The sequence below is a fragment of the Paroedura picta genome, chromosome 8 (genome assembly GCF_049243985.1).
Source record: "Paroedura picta isolate Pp20150507F chromosome 8, Ppicta_v3.0, whole genome shotgun sequence".
Classification (NCBI taxonomy): domain Eukaryota; kingdom Metazoa; phylum Chordata; class Lepidosauria; order Squamata; family Gekkonidae; genus Paroedura; species Paroedura picta.
The window spans coordinates 91,295,805-91,321,787 of NC_135376.1; the positions used below are offsets into that span (position 1 = coordinate 91,295,805).

The 25,983-nt window shown below is 44.0% G+C and overlaps 2 long non-coding RNA genes across 4 annotated transcripts in view; one reads left to right on the top strand and one right to left on the bottom strand.

Moving 5' to 3' along the window:
* Window positions 1-22,275, top strand: part of LOC143843952 (uncharacterized) — an 84,035-nt gene extending 61,760 nt beyond the window's left edge. Inside the window, exons 4-5 of one of the 3 annotated variants that reach the window (XR_013233759.1) lie at window positions 11,567-11,636; window positions 21,637-22,275. This is a non-coding gene — a long non-coding RNA (uncharacterized LOC143843952). Of the gene's footprint in view, window positions 1-3,532; window positions 4,125-11,566; window positions 11,637-21,636 lie in introns of those variants that run through there. The other 2 variants (XR_013233760.1, XR_013233758.1) reach the window with 2 other exon arrangements.
* LOC143843953 (uncharacterized) overlaps window positions 11,491-25,983 on the bottom strand; it is a 72,630-nt gene continuing 58,137 nt past the window's right edge. Inside the window, exon 4 of the long non-coding RNA XR_013233763.1 lies at window positions 11,491-11,608. This is a non-coding gene — a long non-coding RNA (uncharacterized LOC143843953). The remainder of the gene's footprint in view (window positions 11,609-25,983) is intronic.

Below are 25,983 nucleotides of genomic sequence, written 5' to 3' on the forward strand. Positions count from 1 at the left end.
TTTCCTGGTTGAGGTCAGGCAGGCTTCTTGGGGACCAGGGATCACTAGCCAGTTGGAGGTGTCAAAGCACAATGATCTTTGAGGGGTATAGGCAGAAAGGTGGTCCCTCAGGTACACTGGGTCCTGATTGCATATGGCTTTGAAGGTGTTTACCAGAACCTTTAATCTGATCTAGAATTCGACTGGTAACCACTGCAGTTGTTGGAGGATGGGCCGGATTTGGGACCTCCATGGTGTTGCTGTGAGGACCCTGGCTGCTGTGTTTTGACAAGCTCCATGGTGTTGCTGTGAGGACCCTGGCTGCTGCATTTTGACAAGCTGTAGTTTCCAGATCAAGGCTAAGGGCAGGCCTGCATACACTGAGTTGCAGAAGTCTAGTCTAGAGGTGACCATTGCATGGATCATTGTAGCTAAGTGTTCCGGGGCCAAGTAGGGTGCTCGTAGTTTGGCTTGGTGAAGTTGGTAGAATGCCAGCCATGCTTCTGACCTGAGCCTCCATTGAGAGGGACCTTGGTTTCTGCTCTAGATCTCTGCTCTTGGGTTTCGCCTCAAACCAGAATCTATGAATTTAGTCTAAGTGGTATCTGGACTTTGGAATAGTATTTTGACAAACTCTGATGACTAGAAATTACTTTGGTCTCCTGCTGTATGTCTACAATCAGGACAAATGGTCTGCCAGAGCAGGTCATTAAAGCTCCCAGTCTCCTGGCATTCCATGAACAGTGCAAAACTGAATGATTCAAGAGGACATTTTTGTGCAGGCTATATGATTGTACTGTACAAAATGGTTCACAAACTTACTTGGATAAATGTGGTTTACCATAAGTAGAATCCTACTGTATAATTCTGCAATGCTTATTATATCATGTTAATACATTTATCAAGTGATATGACCAAATATGGTCATGTCAACCTGCCCCCCCCCCCCATCCCACAACTGAGAGGGGATCTGATAACCATCTTCAAGTATTTAAAAGGGTGCCATATAGGGATGAAATTAATTCAAAAGAAACATCTGGAAGAAGTTCCTGACAGGGTGGTTTCTCAGTGGAACAGGCTTCCTCGGGAGGTGGTGGGTTCTCCATCTTTGGAGATTTTTAAACAGAGGCTGGATAGCCATCTGATGGAGAGGCTGACTCTGTGAAGGCAAAGGGGTGGCAAGTTACAGTAGATGAGAGATTGGGGTGTGAGTGTCCTGCATAGTGCAGGGGGTTGGACTAGATGACCCATGAGGTCCCTTCCGACTCTATGATTCTATGATTCTATAATGGACAGTGATGGGCATGGAGCGGGCGGGAAGGGGAAGGACCCCGTGGGCTTGAACTCAGCTCTGCTTCCCAACCATATTCTGCCCAATCATGCCACTTCTAAGGCTTCTTGAAGCCTGAAGAATGTTTCAGCGGGTTCTCAACAATAAAAAATGTTGAGAAAGGTTATTTTAGATAGAGCTTATAGTGTTCTATTTCTTAAAGTTTGTAATGCAGTGATTTTTTAAACTGATTTTTCAATTGCACTAGGACTGGGATGGTAGAATGGGGAGGGTTAGGGTGAGATTCAGAAGAATGCCTTCAAACAAATCTGGTTAAGGTAACGGGACAACTGGTACATCATCACTTCTTCCACGCAAACTTCCCAGGAGTGCCAAACTGTTCCAGAGTTAAATATTAGCCCCATTTAAATACATGCCACAGAAGATAACCTTTCGACTGCCATGTTTACCCAAACGATATCGGCGATTTGAACAGAACAAACAACGTGACACCGACAACCATGATTGTCATTAACGCTAATCAGCAATGGCAACCTTGCGATACCGCAGGAGTGGAAATCCGCTTGCTGATTAGTTTCCTGCAGCAATTTCGGCCTCCTAATTTTCGTTCCCTCTCCTGCTTTGCGAACATTCGTACAACCTTATCTGATGGAGCAAGAGGCGACTGGAAATGGAATCTAGGCTTTTTAGATGGACGGGCTATAGGAGACACCATTAAAATAATCTGACACCTTGATCGGCGAGCTGCTAAGCTTCTTGAAGGATTTCTCCCCTCCCCCGCCCCCTCCCCCCAAAAAACTTTCAGTCTGGGAAGATGCATAGGTTTAGTGCATGATAAAGCATGTCACTAGGTATGCATGCTGTTCCTCCTTTAGTTAAGCCAAGGAACAGTGCATATCACACTGTACCAATCAGCAGCCTTTGATTAGCTCTTTATCTGCACGTACTATTCTTAGTATTCTGAAAGCAGATATCTTGTATTTGCTGTATGGAGGAAATGCATAGACAAATTACATTGCGGGGGGGGCTCAGTACTAAATAAAGGTAGGGAAAGAAACATAGCAACACATGCATTTCTGGATTATTTATCCCTCGGGGAGATAATAATAATTGAGCCATCAAATTGCAACCGACTTACAGTGACCCCCTCATGGGGTTTTCAAGGTGAGGGATTTCCAAAGGCATGACATTATTTTCTCAATGACTATCTGTAGCCCTAACAATCCCCAGGTTGAGTGTGGACGAGGCACCAGGTAAAGCTGGACACAATTGGCCCTCAGTGGAGGATTTGAATCAAATAGGGAGATGGAACTTCCCCACTGAAGGCAATTGTGGGGCTTCCCTGCTCTTCTCTTCTCCCTCCTTACTGCCAATTCTGGGAAGTGAGAGCCCTGACCTGAGAGCAAGACACCCATGGTACGTTTTGCTACTCCGGAGAGTGGGGAAGACGGCAGCTGGGCCAGAGGTGCCCGAGGTGCTAGGTTGGCCTCAGTGGCCTAGCTCCCCTGGCTGGGTCACCATGCTCTGGAATAGGCCTCCTGTCCACCAGGAAGGAGGAGGAGGCTGGCCCATTTCTAGAGCTCATTTTTAAAACAGGCTTTGATAATAGTTTAATATATATTAAGCAGTAATCTGAGAAATTACATATATGAGGCCTGCCAAAATTAATACAGGGAGTAATACCAAGTAAAACAATTATGATCAGGAGCAAATGTTTGCCTTTCTTTTTCTTTTTCTTTCTTTCTTCTTGTGTTTTTGCTGTCAGGTTGCAACTTGGGGTTTTCAAGGTGAGAGATATTTGGTCAGAGGTGGTTTGCCAGGTCAGAGGACTTCCTTGATGGTCTTCCATTCCCATGCTGACCAGGGCTGACTTTTTGTAGCTTTTAAGATCTGATGAGATTAGAGCTAGCCTGAACTTAAAGTGTTGTCTTTTTGCAAATATTTATTTCATCTCAGGGTTTTATCTCTGTTAACTCCTCACACCATCAATTCCAGAGGTCTTGATTGAGAAATATCTTACAAGAATATAATCCTGTAACAATAAGGATTTATCCTCTCACTCTTCCAAGGTGTTTAATATATCCATGAAATAAACCTAGCACTACCATAAGTGCAAGAAATTAACATTCATGGTAATAGATCTGTATTTATAGTAGCCTTATTTATTTTTTACTCTGCCTATACCACCTAAGATGGACTCAGGGCGGCTTACAAAGAATTAAAAAACATGGTTAAAACATAAGTATTATTTATGTTCCACAGGGCCTCCCAAATGTTGCTCTACCACCAGGTCTTCGATTGAGGCCAGAATGAACCAGCACCAGATAAAATCTACGGGCCTCCTTCCATTAATCTCCGTGTTACTTCCTCCATTCCATGAGTTAAAATATTATAATGTCTGTGAAGTGGACCAGGAGACAGACTGATGCACTGGTGTCAGGATCAGTGCCCTGCTCTCTGCCATGTCTGCCAAGCTAACCAGAGAGACTCCATCCTTGTGTGTGTAACTTTTATTGCTTTTTATCCATGTAACCATTTGTGCTTATGACTCTGTAGCCTTCCTTTGAACCTCTATCCTCCCTTTGATGCCCCTGAGCTTTTCACACTGCATGTTCCCCCCTGCTGTGATACTTTGTTGCAAGTACCCCTGTAAACTGCTTATCTACAACTTGAGGCAGACCAAGGCCACGGCAACAGAGACACTTTGGCAGGAAGCCCAGGATGGCACCTGGTTGGGGGGTTTCACCCCTTCCCTGGGAATGGGGCTGATTTAGGCGGGAGAATTGTAGTGATAACTGCTTGCTTTCCCGATATTGAACAGTCTTGACTTCAGATGTTTGAGTATTCAGATCTACTTCCAGTTAAAGCTTTCTTTTCATAGAAGCCGTGTTGTGAGTCTGTCTGCCTCTGACAACTGGTGAGCAGAAGTAACAGAGCACTATCAGTTTTTAATACAGTAATAAAATAAAAAAAACAATATTTTGAACTGTGATTTTATAAAAGGTAGACATGCAGCACATAAACCACCATGAGCCTGTGTGCGGGGTTGGTCATTATATTAAAACCAAAAAAATTATAATCATCATAACAACAATATTAATGTCCATTCCCACACAATGTACCCAGTATGGTGACCATCTAAAACAGGGGTAGTCAAACTGCAGCCCTCCAGATATCCATGGACTACAATTCCCACAAGCCCCTGCCAGCCTTCGCTGGCAGGGGCTCCTGGGAATTGTAGTCCATGGACATCTGGAGGGACGCAGTTTGACTACCCCTAATCTAAAAGAAGTGAGGCATTTAGAATCATGAATGGGAGATCGATGAGCCAGGAGGAAATACAAGCCTAACAGGCCAAGGTCCTGCCTCCTTTCAATGCCTGATGGAAGAGAATAGTTTTGCAGGCCCTGTGGAACTGCAGAAGAGACCACAAGCCCCAAACTTCCATTGGAAGGGCATTCCAGACGGTTGGGGCCAGGACTGAAAATCCCCTCACTCATGTTGATGACAATTGGACTTGTTTTGGGCAGAGAATCTCCAGCAGCTTGGACCCTTGGGAACATAGAACAACCTGGCAGGACCAGCAGGCACAACACAAGAATCCAAGACTTCAGCTAGCCGATGAGAATCATGTTATTTAGCCTGATGAACCAGCTCAGCATCACAGGCTTAGGAGCTTGGGAAGAACAAGACTTGTTTTTTATACCACGTTTTTCACTTCCTGAAGGAATCTCCACTCACCACAACAGACACCTGGTGAGGTGAGTGAGGCTGAGAGAGCTTCTGACATGTCTGCTACTTCAGAACAGCTCTATCAGGGCTGTGGCAAACCCAAGGTCACCCAGCCGGCTGCATGTGGAGGAGTAGGGAATCAACCCCAGCTCACCAGATGAGAAGCCACTGCTCTTAACCATTGTATCAATTTATTGATCCCCTTGTGTCACATGATCCCTGCTGAGCTGGTAGCAGCAATACCATGATCAGCCATATGTGCTCAAATACAGGGAAGCGTGTCATAATGCTATGACAGAGCTGTGATAGCATAGAGAGGGAGGGGTGTGGATCCCAGTGCCAGAGGCCCTGGTTTGATGCTCCCAATGCTCATGCACCATTAAAATTTTCTATTAAATTCAGTGCTACAAAGATATATTGACTCTAGAAAACACAACTACAGCACCAGCCCACCTACTGCTGAAATATCACAACAATAATGACTGTTGGATCTGGACATGCCAATGAAAGACTATAATAAACATTCTTGGAATGAGACATATCCACAGTCTGTTCCTTCATGACTATTTTGTTCAGCAGAACACGCGGTTGGCTGATGGAACTCACAAAATATGCTTGGTTTTTCGTTTTTGGAGAACCACAGGTTGACTACCCCTGCCCTGAACCACTGGACTGAAGCCTGTGGAGTGGGGGAGGGTTTATTTATCACCACTATGGATGGGTTTTATTGGTTTATTTTAAGGGGATTTTAAGGGGATTTTACTGTGGGTTATATATGTTGTAACCTGCCATCAGCCTCTTGGGGGAGAGGTGAGCTACAAATATAATAGATAGATAGATAGATAGATAGATAGATAGATAGATAGATAGATAGATAGATAGATAGATAGATAGATAGATAGATAGATAGATAGATAGAGAGAGAGAGAGACAGACAGACAGACAGACAGACAGACAGACAGACAGACAGACAGACAGACAGACAGACAGACAGATTTTTTTTCCAGAAAATGGGTGGGGCCAGATGGGACTTCCCTACCCAAAGGAGGCTCAAAGCGGCTTACAGTCGCCTTCCCCTTCCTCTCCCCACAACAGACACCCTGTGGGGTGGGTGAGGCTGAGAGAGCCCTGATATCACTGCTCGGTCAGAACAGTTTTATCAGTGCCGTGGCAAGCCCAAGGTCACCCAACTGGTTGCATGTGGGGGGGCGGGGAATCGAACCTGGCATGCCAGATTAGAAGTCCACACTCCTAACCACTACACCAAACTGGCTCTACTAGACATGCATCTACACACACTACCACAAACTAGCATGGTTAAGCCTCTGAAACTATTACAGATATAATTTTTGGTTGGCTCCACCGCTTGTGGTAGCCATTTTGGGGATGTGCCCACCACTCTGTTTTAGAATTCCAAAGGTGCCCATTGGAGCGAAAATGGATAGGGCCTCCAGATCTTCATGACTACATGATGTATGATCTATGAAGTGATGTATGATTTATCACTATGTGATGCCTAATTGATTCTCTAGGTAGTTCAACATTGAAGGTGGAGCATATGAAAGAAAGTGGTACATGGGGGCATCACTTTCTTTGCCACCTTACTTCCATTTCAGACACCCAGGAAAAAAGCAGGCAAAGGCTTTTCTATCCATTTGAAGAAGAAGAGTTGGTTCTTATATGCTGTTTTTCTCTACCCAAAGGAATCTCAAAGAGGCTTACGTTCACCTTCCCTTTCCTCTCCCCACAACAGATACCCTGCCCTAGGGAAGCACGCCTAGCCTCAACCAGGGCCAGGGCCTTTTCGGTCCTGGCCCCCACCTGGTAGAATGAGCTCCTGGGAGAACTGCGGGCCCTGCGGGACCTTTTAACATTCCACAGGGCCTGAAAAATGGAACTCTTCCGCCAGGTATATGGTTGAGGCTGGGGCTGCTGTGGTACATCGACTGCTCTCCCTCGGGCTTCTTCTTGAACACCGTTGACCTCCTTCTCCTCTCCCCCCCCCTTTTAGTAAGGGGGGTAGGAAGGGGATTTTATTATTGTACCGCCATGCTGTGATGGTTTTAAAGTATTTTAATGGGAGTTTTAATGGGGTTTTAAGACACTGTAACTTCCCACGAGTGGTGGGAAATAAATAAATAAATAATAATAATAATAATAATAATAATAATAATAATAATAATAATAATAATAATAATAATAATATGCCATTTTTTTCTACCCAAAGGAATCTCAAAGAGGCTTACATTCCCCTTCCCTTTTCCCTCCCCACAACAGACACCCTGTGAGGGAGGGGAGGCTGAGAGAGCCCTGATATTACTGAGGAAGATGAAGAGTTGGTTCTTCTATGCCATTTTTCTCTACCCGAAGGGTTCACAAAGTGGCTTACATTTGCCTTCCCTTTCCTCTCCCCATCAGAGACACCCTGTGAGGGAGGTGAGGCTGAGAGAGCCCTGATATTCCTACTCGGTCAGAACAGCTTTCTCAGTGCTGTAGCAATCCCAAGGTCACCCAGCTGGTTGCCTGTGGGGAACATGGAATCAAACGTGTCTCCATGGATGAAGCTGGGGCTAAAGCTAAAGGAGTTTGGAGAAACTGGGGCAGTTCAGATCAAAGACAAGGTGATTTTCTAAGGAAAGACAACACGATGCCAAAAAATCAAAAACTTGTGAGATACTGCAAAAACAAAAATCACAGTGCAGCCATTTGGGGACCCATAGAAATAGCTTTCTACAAGTTTCTGAGCTCCCCAGAACACCTCGTCAGGATGAATGTTCAGTACAACTCTCTAGATATGCACATTAAGGCAAGGCAGGGAAGAGTCTATTGTCAAAGGTCTCTTGGGTTGGCTCCTACTATCTTTTCTACTTGATCTCTTCCAATTCCCCATCTTCATCCTCCAGCCTCCATCCTTTGTCGCTTTCATTCATACAGATTCGTAGCACGGCATTTGGGGGACAATCAAAAGGCAGTTCCTCCCTCTTTCGCTAGGCAGCAGCTGGTAGGATGCAGCCACTGCGATTCAATGTTTCAGCTCTTTTGAGTGGAGTTACGGATGTGTTGCAAGTGAAGGAGACATCTCCAAAGTCACAAATAAACTGAGGTTTATCCATGAGAAGTTTGAACACAGCTCATTTTCATGCCTATGTGCTTACCTCTCTCCTCCCCTTGCACTGGGAATACAACTCCATCTTTAGCAAAGCTTTGGTTAAGATCCAGTCCATCATAATGTCCTGGGGGCAGACAGAAAACTGGACAAATTGACTTACAACAGAGATTTCCACCCAAAGATCCCTGGAGTCCTAGGGCTCTGTGAGAACTCCTCAAGGGCTCTGTGGACTTTCTCCTATATCCTGCTTCAATGGACTTCAATGGCAACTGGCCACTTCCATTAATGTGGGGGTTCATTATCACCTGGTTACCATGCCTGGGGAAGAGGGTGGAGCCTGGATGCTTACCCCTGCCTCAAACCACCTCCTTTCTCTCCCCTCCTCAGTCTTCCTTGGCATTGCAGGTAAGTGTGGCCAGCTGAAATCACTTTCTACCCAGTTCCAGGGCTCCTTGAAGCTGAAAAATATTTCAGGGGGGTCCTTCATGGTCAAAAGATTGAGAAATGCTGATTTACATTATGGTTAAATCCCAGTGCTCCAAGCCTCTTTGATCCAGTAGGGTCAAGGAGTAGGGAGTAATGTTGCATGATGACATGCAGCAGCATTAGTTCTGGCTGGTACCTAAAAATGACATCACAATGCTCTAGGAATCACACATGCCTATGATAAGAAAGCATAAAGATGAGTGAATTCCTAGAATGTCATGATTTCCTTTCTGGGTACAAACCAGAATAGACATTGCAGTGTTGTGCGATATCATGAGATCTTGTTTCCCACCCACTGAAATCTCCCGTGAAGGCGGGCCCTTTTATTTTCCACAAAGTGTAGCCAAAGCTATTCCCTCCCACTCTTTGGCCTTCTCACTTGACTTGGCTTGGCTCAACCTGAATCAATGAGGCCTGTTCCACATGGATCACCTGACTCAGGAAACTCCTTCTTTTCTCCCGAGGAAGACTCTACAAAATGGCAGGAAAGAAAACAGCTAAATGAGGCTCCCACACTGAACTAATTGCACCAGAATCCTCTTTTTAATCTTTTTATCAATGCTGTTTTGGCTACTCATCTTACGGCAGTCAATAGGCACTCAACAAGGAATGATGCTTTGAAACAGTGCATGCTAAAGCAGTGTGACTTGCCCCAGAGAGGCCACTGGACAGGAGGCCCTCTTCACAGGCTCCGACCTGCTCTTGTAACTGCCCACCTAATCATGCTCCAAACACAAATTCAGTCAGCAATAAAGATTAGCAATAAAACAAGGCCAGCAATGACCAGGAATGTTATTTCTCCAGCTCTTTTCTCTGCCAAAGCTAATGAGCTTAAAGAACTGCATCTCGAGCTCTTGTTCGATGCAGCCCCTTCTACAGGGAAATTAATTGTACGGACATAATCGTAATGATATAAATAGGGAAGCCGGTTCTTGGGGAGAAATGGACTTGAAGACCTGCAGGGAGAAGGAAGAAGCTAGTGAAGACACTGTGAGAACTTGCAGCAGGAATGGTGACAACAAGGCAAATGGTAGCCAGGATCACTTATTGCATTTTTAAGCTGCCGTTCCCTCTTGTATTTTATCCACACATTTGAGACAATCACACTGCCTAAGCCTAACTTAAACCTCTGAGATGGGGTAAGCCTCAGAGTATCATGGACATCATAGGCTCATAGAGTTGGAAGGGACCATACAGACCATTGAGTCTAATCCCCTCCTTAGTGCAGGATCAGCCTAAAGCATCCATAAGTGTCTGTCCAGCCGCTGCTTGAAGACCATCAGTGAGGGTGAGCTCACCACTCCCATAGGCAGAAGATTCCACCACTGAATCCTCTGACTGAAAATCCCCCCCCCCCCAATGTCTAGCTGGTACCATTCTACACATAGCTGGCTCTGAGATGCTGCAAATTGAACCTGGGACCTTCTGCATGCCAAGCAGATGTTCTACCACTTGGCCATAGACCCTCCTTTAGTATGGAGATGAGTTATAGTTCAGGAAGAACTCAAGGCCCTACCTGGAGGTTAGGGGCCCAACTGGCCTCCCTGGGCTTCAGGTCTGGGTCTCAGGTTGGCTGAAACAGAAGCCTCTTAAAGGCAACATATGGCCAAGCAGAACCTTGTCCCTACACAAGCTTCTGGGCTCAGCTTGTTCGATAGTCTGGGCAACTGGGAAATTCTGGATCCAGGGAGAGCTTTCTGTCTTGGGATTTCCACCTGTTTAGTCCCACCTCCTGATCATTCAAGTTTTGAAAAGGAATTACAGTAGGGGTGCCAGGTCCCTCCGTCCAGCAACTGGTGATGGGTAGAGGAGACTAACCAGATGGCAGGATCCTTCACCAGTGCTGGGCAGACTTCTCCGATTACATGCTGATGTCACTTCCTGTGGACACCAGAAGTGGCATAAACACATCACCAGTGATAATGTGGATACTTTAGCATTTGAGGAAAACTCTCTGGCTTAACCACAGAGTTTTGTACAAATGCCTAAGTATCCCTGGTGTCTCCTAGACCATTTATGCACTGGAGGATTCATGCCAGGCTGCAGGCTGGAGTTTTAGTCATGGCAGGTTGCCCCACCTCTTCCTGTACCCACAGGTCGGTAAAATGAGTACCCAGCTTGCTGGGGGTTAAACGGTAATGGCTGGGGAAGGCACTGGCAAACCACCCCGTATTGAGTTTGCCATGAAAACGCTAGAGGGCGTCACCTCAAGGGTCAGACATGACACGGTGCTTGCACAAGGGATACCTTTACCTTTACCTTTATCCTACCAGTTGCCAGAAGAGACCCCCATCATCCCCTGATTGTCAGGCAAAACCTGGCAAACCTATGGAGAGAAGAATAAGATAATCCATTCTGGGTCTCCACTGAGGGGCAAGGCAGGGTCTAAGGAAAATAAAAATAACTAGCAAATGCAGATATTCCTGTGATGTCTCCAAAGATGAAGTTGAAAGATTCCAGCAGATGAGTTTTGTTGGCTTCGAGTGACTGCTTGCATGGCATAATTGTCCTCTGCTGCTGTTTGTAGTGCATCTGAAAGGGTTTTGTTGTTGTTTCTCAGCCCCGCAGAGGAAATGCTGCTAATATCTTTTCTCCCTCTGCAGCCCTTCCTCTTGCCCTGCCACGCTTAACTCTCTTTGTGTTATTAATGGGCCCCAAGTGAAAATATGGGAGATCTGTGGCCTGCCTCCTTAATAATGAATAAAGGTGATGCATTGTATGGAACTGCCTTAATAATTTACATGGTAATATCAACGAAAGACTAACTGTAGTGGTCTGTAGAAAATATATCGCGCCGGGAAATGATTTATTAGTGACATGGATGCTATAATGCCAAAATTGAAGCGGGAGACTCCAGTCTGTTTATATATGTAAAAGTTTAACACTCTGCTTAAGTATTCTTGTTCTGCTTCTGCCTCCCACCACGTGTTTCAAAGCTGTAAATTATTTTTTCTGTTTTTATTCCAAAGCCCTTATAAATATACAGTTCCTTGGCGAGGATTCTGTCCATCCTGTTGGAAGAAATGGGAGGGAGAAATGGTAAGAAACGTTTGTAGGAAGCAGCAGGAGCCACGGCATCCTTGCCTCGGATCGCGTAAAGCCCAAGAAAAATGTTCAAAAGAAAAACCAGGGAAACCATGAAATTCCGCTGGAGGGCCTTGGCTAATCTTGTGAGGCCTTGACGAATGCAGTTTATTTTCTCATTCAGACAGCTCTCTGGGAGAATTCCTAATAAATAACGACAATATCAATTCTCATCTCCAGCTTTCCATCAAAACAAATCCTAATCACGAGTGCGTTTGGGAGAAGCCATAATCTGGCAATAAGATTATCTTGCTACTACAGCAGCCTTTCTCAACTTTTTTACCATTTAGAAATCCCAGAAACATTCTTCAGGCTTCGAGAAGCCCCAGACGTGGTGCAGTTGTGCAAAATATGCTTGGGAAGCAACCCATGCTCACCCAGGGCCTTTCTTCTTTCCACCCCATCCTGGCCCACCACTGGCCATTTGGGGAGGGGTCGGTGGGTCAATGTGACCATATTTGGTCCTATCATCTATTAAATGTTTAACCATTTAAAAAATATCTAAAAAATGAATTAACTCCTACCCATTCGGGAAACCCTTCCAGGGCCGTCAAGAAACCCAGAGTTTCACAAAACCCTAGCTGAGAAATTCTGTACTACAGTGTCTTTTAAAGATGTGGGCTGGGCTGCCAACCTCTAGGCTGGGCCTGAAGTTCTCACAGAGTTAGACCAAAGCTGCCAGGTTCCCTGGTCTAGGCAAGGGTTCCCCAATTTCCTGACACTCCTCACTCCCCTAAACTCTCTGCCAAATTTACCCCAAACCGGAAGTACTCCAGAAATTAAACCAACACACTGCCATCACCCAGATATGAGGTTGGAGTCTTTGGGAGGTTGATATTCTGGTTTGGGAGCAAAACTCTATAATTAATAGCAAATTCTACCATAGAGTTTTGCCCAAACACCAGAGCATCACTACCCCACAATGACCTCCATGTGCTGACATCGTACTTGGATGATATCAACACATTGGGTGAATCTCTGGTTTGGGGGTAAACCCCTTGAATGCACCCTACATCCCCACTGACAGCATCGATGGAGCTGGCAATCCTAGTTATAACTAATCTCAAGACTACAGAGATCAATTCTCTTGTGGAAAAAAATGGCTGTGTTGGAGGGTGGACACAATGGCCTTGAACCCAACTAGCATCCCTGTCCTCTCCAGACTCCACTCCCAAATCACCAGCAGTTTCCAGACCTGGATTTGGCAACCCTATCCATCCATCCCCCCTGGCAACCCTATGGAGGGTGAATTGTATGGCATTCCACCCCTGTTGTGTTTCCTACATCCTCAGCCTTCACCCTCGCCAGGTTCCAACCCCAAATCTCCAGCACTTTTCCAGCTTTCAGTTGCCAACTTGAAATATCCTGTAGGCAGATACAAAAATATTTATGTAGGAGCTGGCAATCCTACGCACAAAAAACATTGAGTAGAGATGTGGGACATTCCCCAAACTGCAGTATAAAATCCTCCTCTTCCACATAGGCTGAGATTCCACATAGGGGAGATTCATCAGCCTATGTGGAAGATTTCCCCCATTATAATGTTCTAGGCTTGAATCCCATTAGTGGAATAATATGATGCTTGAATTACTTCATTTATTATGCTTGAATTATTATGCTTGAATTACTTCATTTGATGAAGGGAAGGCAAACTGAAGAAGACTCGTCGAAATGGACTTTTATCCAGTATTCTGTTTTTTGAACATTTATATTTTGAATGCCATTCTGTATCTACAATGGCAGCACTTATTTTTGTAAAGTAGAAAGTCTCTTTGTTCTTTGTTGCTTTATTGTAGTGTAGAATCCAATCAAAATGGTTTCTAGATATATCCCGTTTCAAAGGGCAATTTTCCTCAGTGGCTGTCCTCTCACTTGCATGTAAGTATAATGATAATCCAAATGGATAATTCAACATCTCTATTAAATAGTTTAAATCAGTGGTCCCAAAACTTTTTATCACCGGGGACTGGTCAACGCTTGACAATTTTACTGGGGCCCGGGGGGGGGTAGTCTTTTGCCAAGGGACGTCACTGCCGCTGCCTGAGCCCCTGCTCCACTCGCTTTCCCACCGGTGCCCCTGACTTCCCGCCACCCACTGGGGGGCGCTTCCAGCAGCAGCTGTGCAGTGCCACACCAAGGGGGAGCCCCAGCCATGGCAGCCACCAGAGAGCACCAAAGGTGAGCCGGCAGCGGAGTGGCAGGGCAGCCCCCGAGGCAGCAGCTGGGGAGGAGGATGAGGAGGAGCCACGGCCCAGTACCAACTGATCCACGGACCGGTCCCAGTCCCCGGACCAGGGGTTGGGGACCACTGGTTTAAAGCATACATCAGCCTTTGGCTCTGTACTGTAGGGATGCTAGTAATCCAACTGCTCCCACAACCACTGAGGAAAATTACCCCTTGAAAATGGGATAGATCTACAAACTGTTTTGGTTGGATTCTACACTACAATAAAGCAACAAAGAATGAAGAGACTTTTTACTTTACTTTATTCTGTACAAATTTCGAAAATATCGTTAGTAGACGAGGGATAGGTTTTCTCTCTCTGATTGTAGACACTACAAACCATCCCATTTGTCTGTACTTGCACCTGTTTTTGTAATAGGAAATCTGAGGAGTCCATTGTCTTATATTAACTAATGGAGGACTCCATTGTCTTATATTAACCATGTATGGTGCAGTTTGGGGAATGTTCCTTGTCTCTACTGAATGTATTTTGTGCCATGCTACAGCTCTTACATAAATGATTTTGTATCTGCCTACACAGTGTTGCATTCTGCTTTTTGTATGTGATATTGTCACACTGTGTACCTTCCTTGATGTTTAGCCCAAGATATTGACCTGGGTGCAATCAGAGCTTCCAAAAAATTAAGTTCTTCACTGCACACCCACCCCATGACAATTTCAGGGACTCCGTAGGCTGTAGTGGGAGTGGGTAATTAGCAGAAGTTGCTGCAGTTTCTTAAGAAAAGCTTAAGTGCGCTTAAATCTTCGGAATAGCATAGTTGACTACAAGTCCTTGATACTACAGTAGGCAATTTGTCTCCATTCCAACTCTTGAAAACATAACATAAAGGAATGTGATATACACTGGAAGAACAAGGGAAAAACTCACAGTGAATCATCTGGATTTTTTAAAAAAGTAAAATATTCATATTCATATTCATATTCATATTTATGTACCATCCTCCCCTAAGGCTCATGGCAGTTTACATGGAAAGTAAAGAATTATACATTGAATTCAGTTTTGCCTATAGACTAGAATATAACAACAATAACAATAACAGTAACAGAAGGTAACGATTTAAACAGGATAACCATCAAACAGGTTCATGGTTCAGTTCAGGTACATGGATTCCTGGAAGGGAGGTTCAGGGGCTTAGTGGGTGCTGTTGGTCCTGGTCGACCTCAACCAAATGCCTGGCAGAAGAGCTCTCTTTTGCAGGCTCTGCCAAACTGTTTTAGTTCCATTAGGGCACTGATCTCCTCTAGGAGCTCATTCCACCAGGTAGAGGCCAGGACAGAGAAGGCTTTGGCCCTGGTCAAGGTCAAGCGGGCTTCTTTTGGGCCAGGGATCCCTAGCCAGTTGGTGGTGGCTGTTTGAGGGGTGTAGGCAGAATGGCAGTCCTTCAGGTACACTGAGCCCTGACCTCATATGGCCTTGGCTGCTTCTTCAAGTCTTTGTGAGGGATAACAGAAGTACAAAAAACTACAAAACTCCTCCCTCTGTGTATGTGATAATAAACATGCTACAAAGACCAATATGTCAATTAACCAATCAGTGTTTCTAAGGACTACTTTATTTGCGTATGATCTCCTCTCCTTTTTTAGAAAATTGTTACTCAATGCCCTATAGGCTCTATGCTAACTAGCTACACAACAGGAAGCTCAGTTTAACTCTTGCATGATTGAAGATGCTGATGCTGCTATTCCAAAATTGTTACTCAATGCCCTATAGGCTCTATGCTAACTAGCTAGACAACAGGAAGCTCAGTTTAACTCTTTCATGACTGAAGATGCTATTCCAAGAGCCAGCTTGCAGTGCTTAAGAGCAGTGGCCTTTAATCTGGAGAGTCGGGCTTCATTCCCCAATCCTGCACATGCAACTAGGAGGGGACCTTCAGCAAGTCACAGCCCTGTTAGAGCTGTTCTCACAGAGCAGTTATGTCAGAGCTCTCTCAGCCCCAGCTGACTCACAGGGTGTCTGTTGTGGGAAGGGGAGGCAATGGTCAATGGCTTCGAGACTCCTTTGGGTAGTGAAAAGGGGCATACAAGAACCAACTTCTTCTTCTTCTTCTTCTTCTTCTTCTTCTTCTTCTTCTTCTTCTTCTTCTTCTTCTTCTTCTTCTTCAAAGCAAGGCATAAAACCCAACTCTTCTTCACCAGTTATATTCTATTGAGCTCCCTCCCTGCCCCAAATCCTGCCAATTCCTGGCTCTACCCTCAAAATCTCCAGGTATTTCCCAACCCAGAGCTGGAAACTCTATGCATGTGCAATTTGTTTGGTATGTAAAAGAGCCCTCAAGTCACAGCCTTATGGTGACCTCAACAAGGGGCTTTCAAGAAAAAATGAGAAGCAGATGGCATTGGTCATTGTTTTCCTCTGTGGAGTCTTCCTTGTCTCCCATCTAAGAATCCTATAGAAGTACAAGGCAAACTGGCACTTTACTATCGGAACAATGGGATGGTGAGGTTTTTTCAAGGATGTCACTTTGAAAAATAGGGCAGGCCCAAAAAAACTGGAGAAGGGGATATGCTGCCTGTGCTATAGACTCATTAAACCTATCTGACTTTTCCCTTCATACACAAATGAACCCATGATGTCATCAGAGGACACAGCGGGTATTTCTCTATTTCAGTTTATTGCAAAGATCAAGGAACTTTCGAAAAACTAAAAGTGTTATATAATAGTTCCCCGTTCCCCTTAAAGATCCTTTCCTTGGATTTCAACAGGGTAGCAGATAAAATAGAGTAGCCCAAGCTCCTTAGAACTCAGAAACTAAGTAGAGTCTACCATGGTCAGTACTTGGATGGGGAACCATCCAGAAAGACCAGCGTGGCTATGTGAGATGGCTCATGGCAAGCCATCTCTGTACCTCTTATGATCGGAAAAGCCCATGAGGGGTCACTATGAGTCAATCTCTACTCCAGCATGCAACCTGATTAAAAATGATTTCCTTGTGCATCCTGAATTCCAATCAGATTAAAACATACGGAGGCCCTATTACTAAATATTACTAAATTAACCTCCCAAAAAGGTTAATTTAGTAATATTTTGTGTTTTTTAAATGTATAGGCTCCTCATTATATGACCTAAACCATAGCTTATTTAGCTCCTGTATAAATCCAGCTTTGATTCAGAGAGACAGTTCAGTTTGCCTCAGGAGGGCTCATAATTTGAGCAATTTTACCTCATCACTACTCAGCTAGTTCCAGTTCTGACTCAGGGACTGTAATGTGTTGTCAACAGGATTACTGGATCTTCAGAGGACAGAGGATTGGTTAGAGTTTTCTCCATCTTTCTCACTTAGCAAAAAGGAACCATTGGTTCCAATCCAAGTGAACCTTTTATTCCTAAAAAGAAAACAAAGTTCATAGAACTTTTCACACTCTTCGGTTAGGTGACTGATTCACTATCCGTTTCAGTTCTGAAACACCAGGGGCCACCTACAAGTACAGATTTTAAAGAAATTAAAACAAAATTTAGTCAAGGTTACAATTTTTTTTACAAGAAATAAAATTAGTTATTTAAAAGGCAGCTGTGCTTTTCTTTCAAAAAAGCAGTCCATTGAGACCAAAATATTGAACATCTCAAAGGATCCATCCATGAATGAAGTTGCCTTATACTTACACCAAGCCAGCTTGGTATAGTGGTTAGGAGTGCGGACTTCTAATCTGGCAAGCCAGGTTTGATTCCACCTTCTCCCACATGCAGCCAGCTGGGTGACCTTAGCTTGCCACAGCACTGATAAAGCTGTTCTGAACGAGCAGGAATATCAGGGCTCTCTCAGTCTCATTTCCCTCACAGGTGTCTGTTGTGGGGAGAGGAAAGGGAAGGTGAATGGAAGCCGTTTTGAGCCTCCTTTGGGTAGAGAAAAGCAGCATATAAGAACCAACTCTTCTTCTTCAGTAATATCAGGCCTCTCTCAGCCTCACCCACCTCACAGGTTGTCTGTTGTGGGGAGAGGGGATTGTAAGCTGCTTTGAGCCTCCTTCGGGTAGAGAAAAGCGGCATATAAGAACCAACTCTTCTTCTTCTTCTTCTTCACATCCTAAGTATATTGAGGTTAGTTTGATTGGAAGCAGCTCTCCAAGGTTTCAGGTAAAAGACTTTTCCGTTACCTACTTGAACTCTTTAGCTGGAAATGCTTGGAACTGATCTTTTCCATGTACAGCTACCTGGTGTTTTATCCCTGAACACCAGCCCCTCCCTTTACATCCAGATCACATGATCACATGACAGGAGAGGGATACCCTCTAGGAATTGCAGCAAACTAGATGGCAGGGAACAGTAAATGTATCAGCAGATGTCACAGTGCCCATGGGTACCACAGAGCCAAAACCATGATGAGAAAACTCAAACGAGGAGACCCAGAGTCAGCTTGGTGAGGTGGTTTAGAGAAGTGGCTGCTAATCTGGAGAGCTGGGTTTGATTCCCCAGTCCTCCACATCCAAACAGCTAGGTAACCATAGGACAGTCACAATACTGTTAGAGCTGTTATCATTTTACAGTTCTCTCTCAGCCCCACCTACTTCACAAGCTGTCAGTTGTGTGGAGAAGAAGGGAAGGTGATTGGAAGCTGCTTTGAGACTCCTTCCAGTAGTGAAAAGCAGGGTATAAAAACCAACTCTTCTTTTTTCTTAAAATCCTGTCCTTTGACTACAGGATAAGGCAGGATTTCAGTCTATCTCAATAAATGTGATGGTTGAATGCAGCAAACTTAACAGAGAAGGCATTTTGCCATTAAACCAATAGGATCTTTACCCCAGTAGGTCTAGTGGGTGTTGGATGATGGCCATTACCTTTCAGAAGAATCACCACTCCTGATTAACTGGAAAGGCACCAAATGAAATGTGACACTTGTTTAATGAATTGTTTCTCCACCTGCCTGTACACCAATTAGTATGTGCATGTGTTTATGTTCAATGCTACTCTGAGGCTTAGCAAGAGAGATGCAGCTCCCGAAATCACAGCTCCTCCACCAAGATACTCCACGGTATCTTTGCTATATTTTGGTCAATTTCAAAACTTAAAAAAAAAAAAAACATTTTCATCGCGTCAGGATCTTTGACATAAAAATGAAACATTTTAAAAAACAAAAATTCTGTGGAACTATGTTATGAAAACTTAATGCAATACATTTTGGTTAAAAACATGAAGCATGAATAATAGCTGATGTTTTCATGTACATCTTATTCGACAATCCAATTCTCGCTACTTTTTTCTGGTCTCCAGTGACCCTTAGGGGGTCTGTAAGATAAAGGATCAATCTAACCCAGGCAAAAGGAACCTGATGTAATAAATTTTGGGACTTCCTATCTGATGCCAAGGAAAGGAAGTTGCATATGTACATTCTGCTCTTGACCAGTATTATAATCATTCCGGTCTGCTAATGCATAACATTGTAAGTGTATATTGGGATTGCCCCTCTGGGTCAGACCATCATTTAACACATTCAGCATTCTTTTTCTAAGAATGTCCAGCTAGAATGCTTTCCCTGGAAGCTCACAAGCCATTCATAACAAAACCAGAGTCTAGCATGACCTGCAAGACCAACAAAGATTTATTCAGGGTGTGAGCTTTCGAGTACAGGCACTCTTTGTCAAACTATGATCTTCCTGACAAAGAGTGCTTGCACTCGAAAGCTCACACCCTGAATAAACCTTTGTTGGTCTTGAAGGTGTTGCTAGACGGTGTTGCTAGGCTCTGGTTTTGTTGTGTTGTTTCAGAACAACATGGCTACCCATTTGAATCAAGCCATTCGTAGCCATTCATTTTCATTGGAGGGTCATTTTGCTCCTCAAAGAAAAGCAAATGCAAATAATGAAGGGGGGGGGAGGTGGACTCCAAAGAGCGCCAACACCCAGACGAGGAGATTTGCAGCTCAGTGCAAAAAGCTGCCTGCTTTTCAATTTCATCCAAACAAATTTTCACAAGCAGAGAAATCCAGGTGAAGGTGTCCTTTTCGTCCCAAAAGCCTGTTTTATAAGGAAGATGGGGGAAAGTAAAATGAAATAAATGTGTACAGGAAAAGATGGGCTAGCAGAATCTGGTTTAGCAGAAAGCTGTTTGGACCATTTCGGACTTTAGGATACAGAGGCCACAGGCTGCACGAATTGGAGAGCTTTCGGTGTGCTCCTCCCCCCCCCCCCCGGGCTTTGCACCTGTCCTGCTGCATTAGCAATTTGCTGCAAGCTCTACCATCAGCTCTTGTGTTTGAGATGGAAAGAGTGTTCCTACTGTTATTATCTGTCTTGCTGGAAGTAGCTCTTCCCAAATGAGATGCTTGTCATTCATTCACCAGTGTTAAACTGGCTGACCGCCCTAAAATAGAATTCATCTCTCAGCTGGCAAAGGGAGAGGTATGGGTCAAATGTATTGAGTTACATGTAAAGGGGAAGGGAAAATCATTTGCCTTGGAAGCATGATGGAAGCGTTTTTACAGTGCAGTCCCAATGGGACTGTGGCCTTCCTTCCAATCAAAATGCAACAGGGAGATTCCATTTCAGCAGAGTGACGCTTTTATTACAATTTACAATGGGTAGCCGTGTTGGTCTGAAGTAGCACAATAAAATCAGAGTCCAGTAGCACCTTTAGTCTGACGAAGAGTGCTTGCACTCGAAAGCTCATGCCCTGAATAAATCTTTGTTGGTCTTAAAGGTGCTACTGGACTCTGGTTTTATTGCCAGAATACACATCATGGATTGGGCTGACCTGCCCATTTCTCATACAACAGCCCAGGTGTGGCCAAGGTGTTGTTCTCCAGATATCCATGGACTACAATTACCATGAGCCCCTGACAATTGGCCATGCAGTGCCCTCACCTTCTGGACCCTAGTTGACCTACAGACCCACAACTTTTTAAATCCTAGTTGACCTATTCCAGTCCCTCCCACCTTCTGAACCCAATTTGACCCATCCCAGCCACTATGCAGCATAGCAGATATTAAAAGACATACAAAATGGAGTCACAATAGTCACAGCAAACGTGTGTAACCTTAACCCTAACCCTACATTGGTTAGATTCAAATGGGTAGCCATGTTGGTCTGAAGTAGCACAATAAAATCAGAGTCTGAGGAAGAGTGCTTGCACTCGAAAGCTCACACCTTGAATAAATCTTTGTTCATCTTAAAGGTGCTACTGGACTTATTGTCCTACATTGGTTAATATTTGAATGGCAGACCGTCAAGAAAGTCCAGATTTGATACAGAAAAGCAGACCATGGTGAACCATCTCTGAATGTCTTTTACCTTGGAAACCTCATGGATTCAGAAGTCAGCTCTTTGGATCAATCAAAAACATGTCTCCCTTCCATCCCAGATCCTGCAATCCCATCTCCTCCCTCGGTCTGAAAAAGTTTCACACAAATATTTAAATGTTGTTGTTAATTTTCAGTTTCACTAATGGAAACCCGCGGCATGATGCAGGAGCATTAGCTCATCATAATAACGGCTTAGCCGATAAAGCTGTTAATTGAACTCCTATTTGAAATGCCACAGTGCTGCTGGGATTGCCCTCGTGGCTGGAAAAAAAATACCCAACAGAGTTATTAAGCAATATCATAATTGATCAGTCTTCATGAAAATAGCATTGCACTTTGAAAAAGAAAGTATATAAAGGAAGAAATATAGAGCTGGGGAATGAAATTAAATCTTTTTATGTGCCTACCTAATTATTACAGCTTTGAAAATAATTAAATGTTTGCTCTTCATGTTTCCCTCCCTTGTTGCCTTAGGAGTTAAATGGCTGGATGTCTCTCCAGGTCTTCTTGTTCCAGTCTGAGGCGCAGAGAGGAAACAGATTTTCAGGAGACCAAATGGAAGAAAACGTCTATGAGAAGACATTGTGATGTATGTTGACGATATATACTGTGTTACAGGGATCAAGTCAGCCCAAAAGGACTCTAAAAAGGCCTATGCTTTCCTGTCACCCTGGCACATTTTTTTCTTCTAATAGAGAATCCATGCGCCCCCCCCCTCTCATGTTGTGGTGGTAGTGGAAAGTACAGTCCAGGTACACCAGACTTATGGCAATCCCATAGGTTTCTTGAGGCAAGAGATGCTCAGAGTTGGTTTGCCAATGCCTGCCTCTGTATAGTTTGTAGTTAAACAAACTGTAGTTCATTTATCATTCCATCTGCCAAAGTACTTAAAGCCTGCATGGCTAACAAAAGGTCTCAGGACCACATGTCTTTTGTATTTCTGTATTCTTAGCCCATCTTGTGTGCATATGTCTTAAATGCCTTCAAGTCAGTTATGACATGGTTTCCTTATGAATTAATGACCTCCAAAAGATCATATCATTAACAGCCCTGCTCAAATCATACAAACTGAAGGCCATGGATAAGGATGCGCATGAACCAGGAAAATGTATTTCATTGTGGCAAGCCAAACTGCCACTCTGGACTCTTGGATCCATCCAGGCTGCCCATCATGTCATTGATCAGTTGTGTTCTCCTGTCTCTGTCTCTGCCTCATTGCTCTGAGGCAGAGCCTAGATTGGTAAATATATTTTCAATTGACCCATTTCCCTGACTCTATTCATTTCCACTGTCTATTTCCTCTTGTTAATGGAAACAGTGTAAAGTCTATTAACTTTTTGTCTGTAATAAAGCTTACATTATTTTAGTTGATATATGTTGACTTCCAGGAGGGCATTGTGGGCTGGAATAAAATGTGACACACCAATATTGGGTATGAACATGGCCACAGCTTTATTACCTTCCCACGGGAGGGTTGGTGCAGCATGGGAGAGGGAGACTGACCCAGCAGTCAGCAGACTGGCCCAACACCCCATGGAGTCCAGAGGTCCCCTGCGGATCTCCACCATTCTCCGCTGGGAAAGTAGATCCCCTTGCCTACTGAAGTCCACCACTAAGGCAAACAACCTATGTGGGGGGAGACAAAGGGGTGCAAATCACAGTTGACTGCCCCAAGGCCCCTGTCCTCCCAGCTGGGTAAGCTGCACTCATTTGCGTGCCACCTCTTAGAGAGGTCCCAACCCCAGGGAGTCCAATTGCACACTGGACTCCGTGCCTACAGGCTCCATCCCATGCAAAGCCACGGCTATGACGAATTATTAACTGTGAAACATCCACATCAAACTCTGTAACGGGTGAGAAGCTGCTCCCCTGGCATTGTGGGTGAAGAGGCCGGTATCCAAGCAAAGAGCACCTTTATAGATGCTGTGGGTCTGGCCCTGCCCCTTGATGCTATTCGCGTTGCATGTACACAGCACACACTGCAAATGGGCCAGTTAGGTAGACATGTCCACCTTCATCTGGCCCTCTGCAATGTCAACAAGTGGCTGTGGTGAGTCTTGGCTGCATTTTGTCTGCTTCAAGTTCTTAAGGGGACAATTACCTTGTACAACAGACAATCAGGTTCTCCATTTACCCACCTTTCACTAGCTATTCCCCACAAACACGTGTCTTCTGGAATGCATTTTGGGTAATGATAGCAATGTTTAGAAAGCTATAGCTTGCCACTGAGTATCTGTAGACTGACATCTTACAGAACCTCCCTGCCCAGAACTTCTTTGACTGTCTCTTTGCTCAAAATAGGGTTGATTTGGAACATGCACCAAATTGCTTGAAAAGGGGGGGGGGATACTGTGGATTTTTGGATTTCTGGGATTAAATGGATTAAAAGGAATTAAGAAAATTTATCTTAACACTAAATTGTAGTGGATGACGTTTATTTGTTTATTTATTTATTTTACTTAGATTTTTATGCTGCCCTTCCATACAGCTCTGAGTGGTTGTGTGTTAAAGACATAAATGTGGACATTCTTAAAGGGTATTTTGATTCTCTATATTTTTTTGTTCTGGAACTGAATATTGGCTTTCATTTATGAAGTTACATGTTCTCTTTACACGTTTTCATTTCAAAAAGACAACTGTATCGGGCATTTATGTTGGTTCACTTGAACTTAATCATCACCGCAAAGGTAAATGAACAAAAATGCAACCTTTGATTGTCAGCCCTGCTGTTTAAACCTGAGATCGAAATGTGAGAGAGCACAGCTATTTTGCTACGCATTCAAGAGATGGAAATGGTCACTTTTCAGTGGATGTATGCTTAGAGCGGGCTTTCTCAACCTAAGGTCTCTGGTGGCCTTGGAAGGGTTTCCCAAATGGGTGGGAGTTAATTAATATTGTATGCATTTTAAAGATTTGGTAAACATTTATTGGGCGATAGGACCATGTATGGCCATGTCAACTTGCCACTGCCTCACAAAATGGACTGTGATGGGCCTGGAGGGGGTAGGAAGGGGAGGGGCCCCAAGTGGATGTGTACATAGCTATGCTTCCCAGCCTTACTTTGCACGATTTTGCCATTTTAGGGATTTCTCAAAGCCAGAAGAATGTTTCAGGGGGTTCAAAACAGTAAAAAAAAAATAGTTGGGAAAGGCTGGGTTAGAGTGTTGATGAGCAATGCAATCCAATGCAAAGTAACTCCTCTAAAGAGGATGATTTCAGTGGGTTTAGACCGGAGCGATTCTGGACAACATTGAATCGTGAGACATAAATAACCTGACTGAAATCCCCTCTCCTCAGCCATGAAAAATCTTTGGGTGCCCATCAGCCAATCACATTCTCTTAGGGTTATTCTACCTTGCAGGGTTATTCTGAGGATAAATAGAGGTGAGATCTGGTTACCAACAGGCCTGGAAAAACATCCTGTCCCTTTATTGATTTTTTTATTTACATTATTTCTCACAGGGACTCAAGGCTGGTTAACCACAGGGAGTCAATATGATCATCAAACTGGGATGTTCCATAACCAATGCATTAGGATTTTATAAGTCGGGAACCACCAGAAGGAATTGAAGCAGAACATAAGTGTTATGTATGTGCACGCCATAGTGCTAATGTCAACTGATATGCAAACGAAGGATTGTAATTCAACCAGTCAGAGACTCTACTTGCATGAACTCATCAGCCAATGAACTCTGCCTGTTTTGGACCAATCAGGTTCTCTGGTGGGCTAGCCGAACTGTATATAACTTTGTGTTGTTCCTGTGTTTCCTGTTTGGTCTTTCTAGTTGGTGTTTGGAATTAATAAAGAGCAGACTGTTTTTGAAGAGCTTTGTCTGTGTTTACCAAACCCGCAGACTTAATAATAAGTATTCACAGGACATGTTTAGCAGCGCACAAATAACATTCAGTAAGCTCTGTGCAACAGTCTAAACCACACTCAGTATTCATTTATCTAAGCAGGTTTATAAAAGCCTTTTAGTGTGCAGAAACAGGCAGCTGAAGCTGGAGGGGACTCAGGCACATTCCGCACAACTTAAATGTAGCCGAAGTCTTACCTTTTGTAAATGCTATTAATTCAACATTCCGCATGACGTTGTAATTACAATACAAAAAAAGAAAGGTTCACAATGAACAATCAACAGAAGAGAAAGGGGACCTTTCTAAGGCAATCTGTTTGCAATGATGAGTAAATACAGCTTCTTTTACATCTTTTATACACCAGAAGGAACAACCATAACAACTTCTAGATCAACTCCATTTCCATTAGCTTCATCGGCGGTTAAACCCTCCAATCCTCCAAAAACAGTTTGTAGTATCAAAGGTGGCAAAATCCAATTGCCTTTCTTTATAGTATTATTGTTAATATTTTAGCATTGTTAATATTTTAGTATTTTAGTATCAATCGGCCATAGGCACTCTAGATCAGGGGTAGTCAACCTGTGGTCCTCCAGATGTCCATGGACTACAATTCCCATGAGCCCCTGCCAGCAAACGCTGGCAAGGGCTCATAGGAATTGTAGTCCATGAACATCTGGAGGACCACAGGTTGACTACCCCTGCCCTAGGGTACTGCAGGGAATGCTAGTCAATGAGTGGTCTAGTACCCTAGAGAGCATTTGGCCGATTGATACTAAAATATTAACAGTAGTACTATAAGGAAAGGCGACAGGATTTTGCCACCTTTGATACTACAAACTGTTTTTGGAGGATTCCCCCTGGAAAAAAAATGCTACACTTCTGACCACAAGCCGCAATGCATCAGCAAAAGACACGTGCGTTCTCAAAATAGCAGTAGAAAGAATGTTCCTCCCTGGCTCTCGC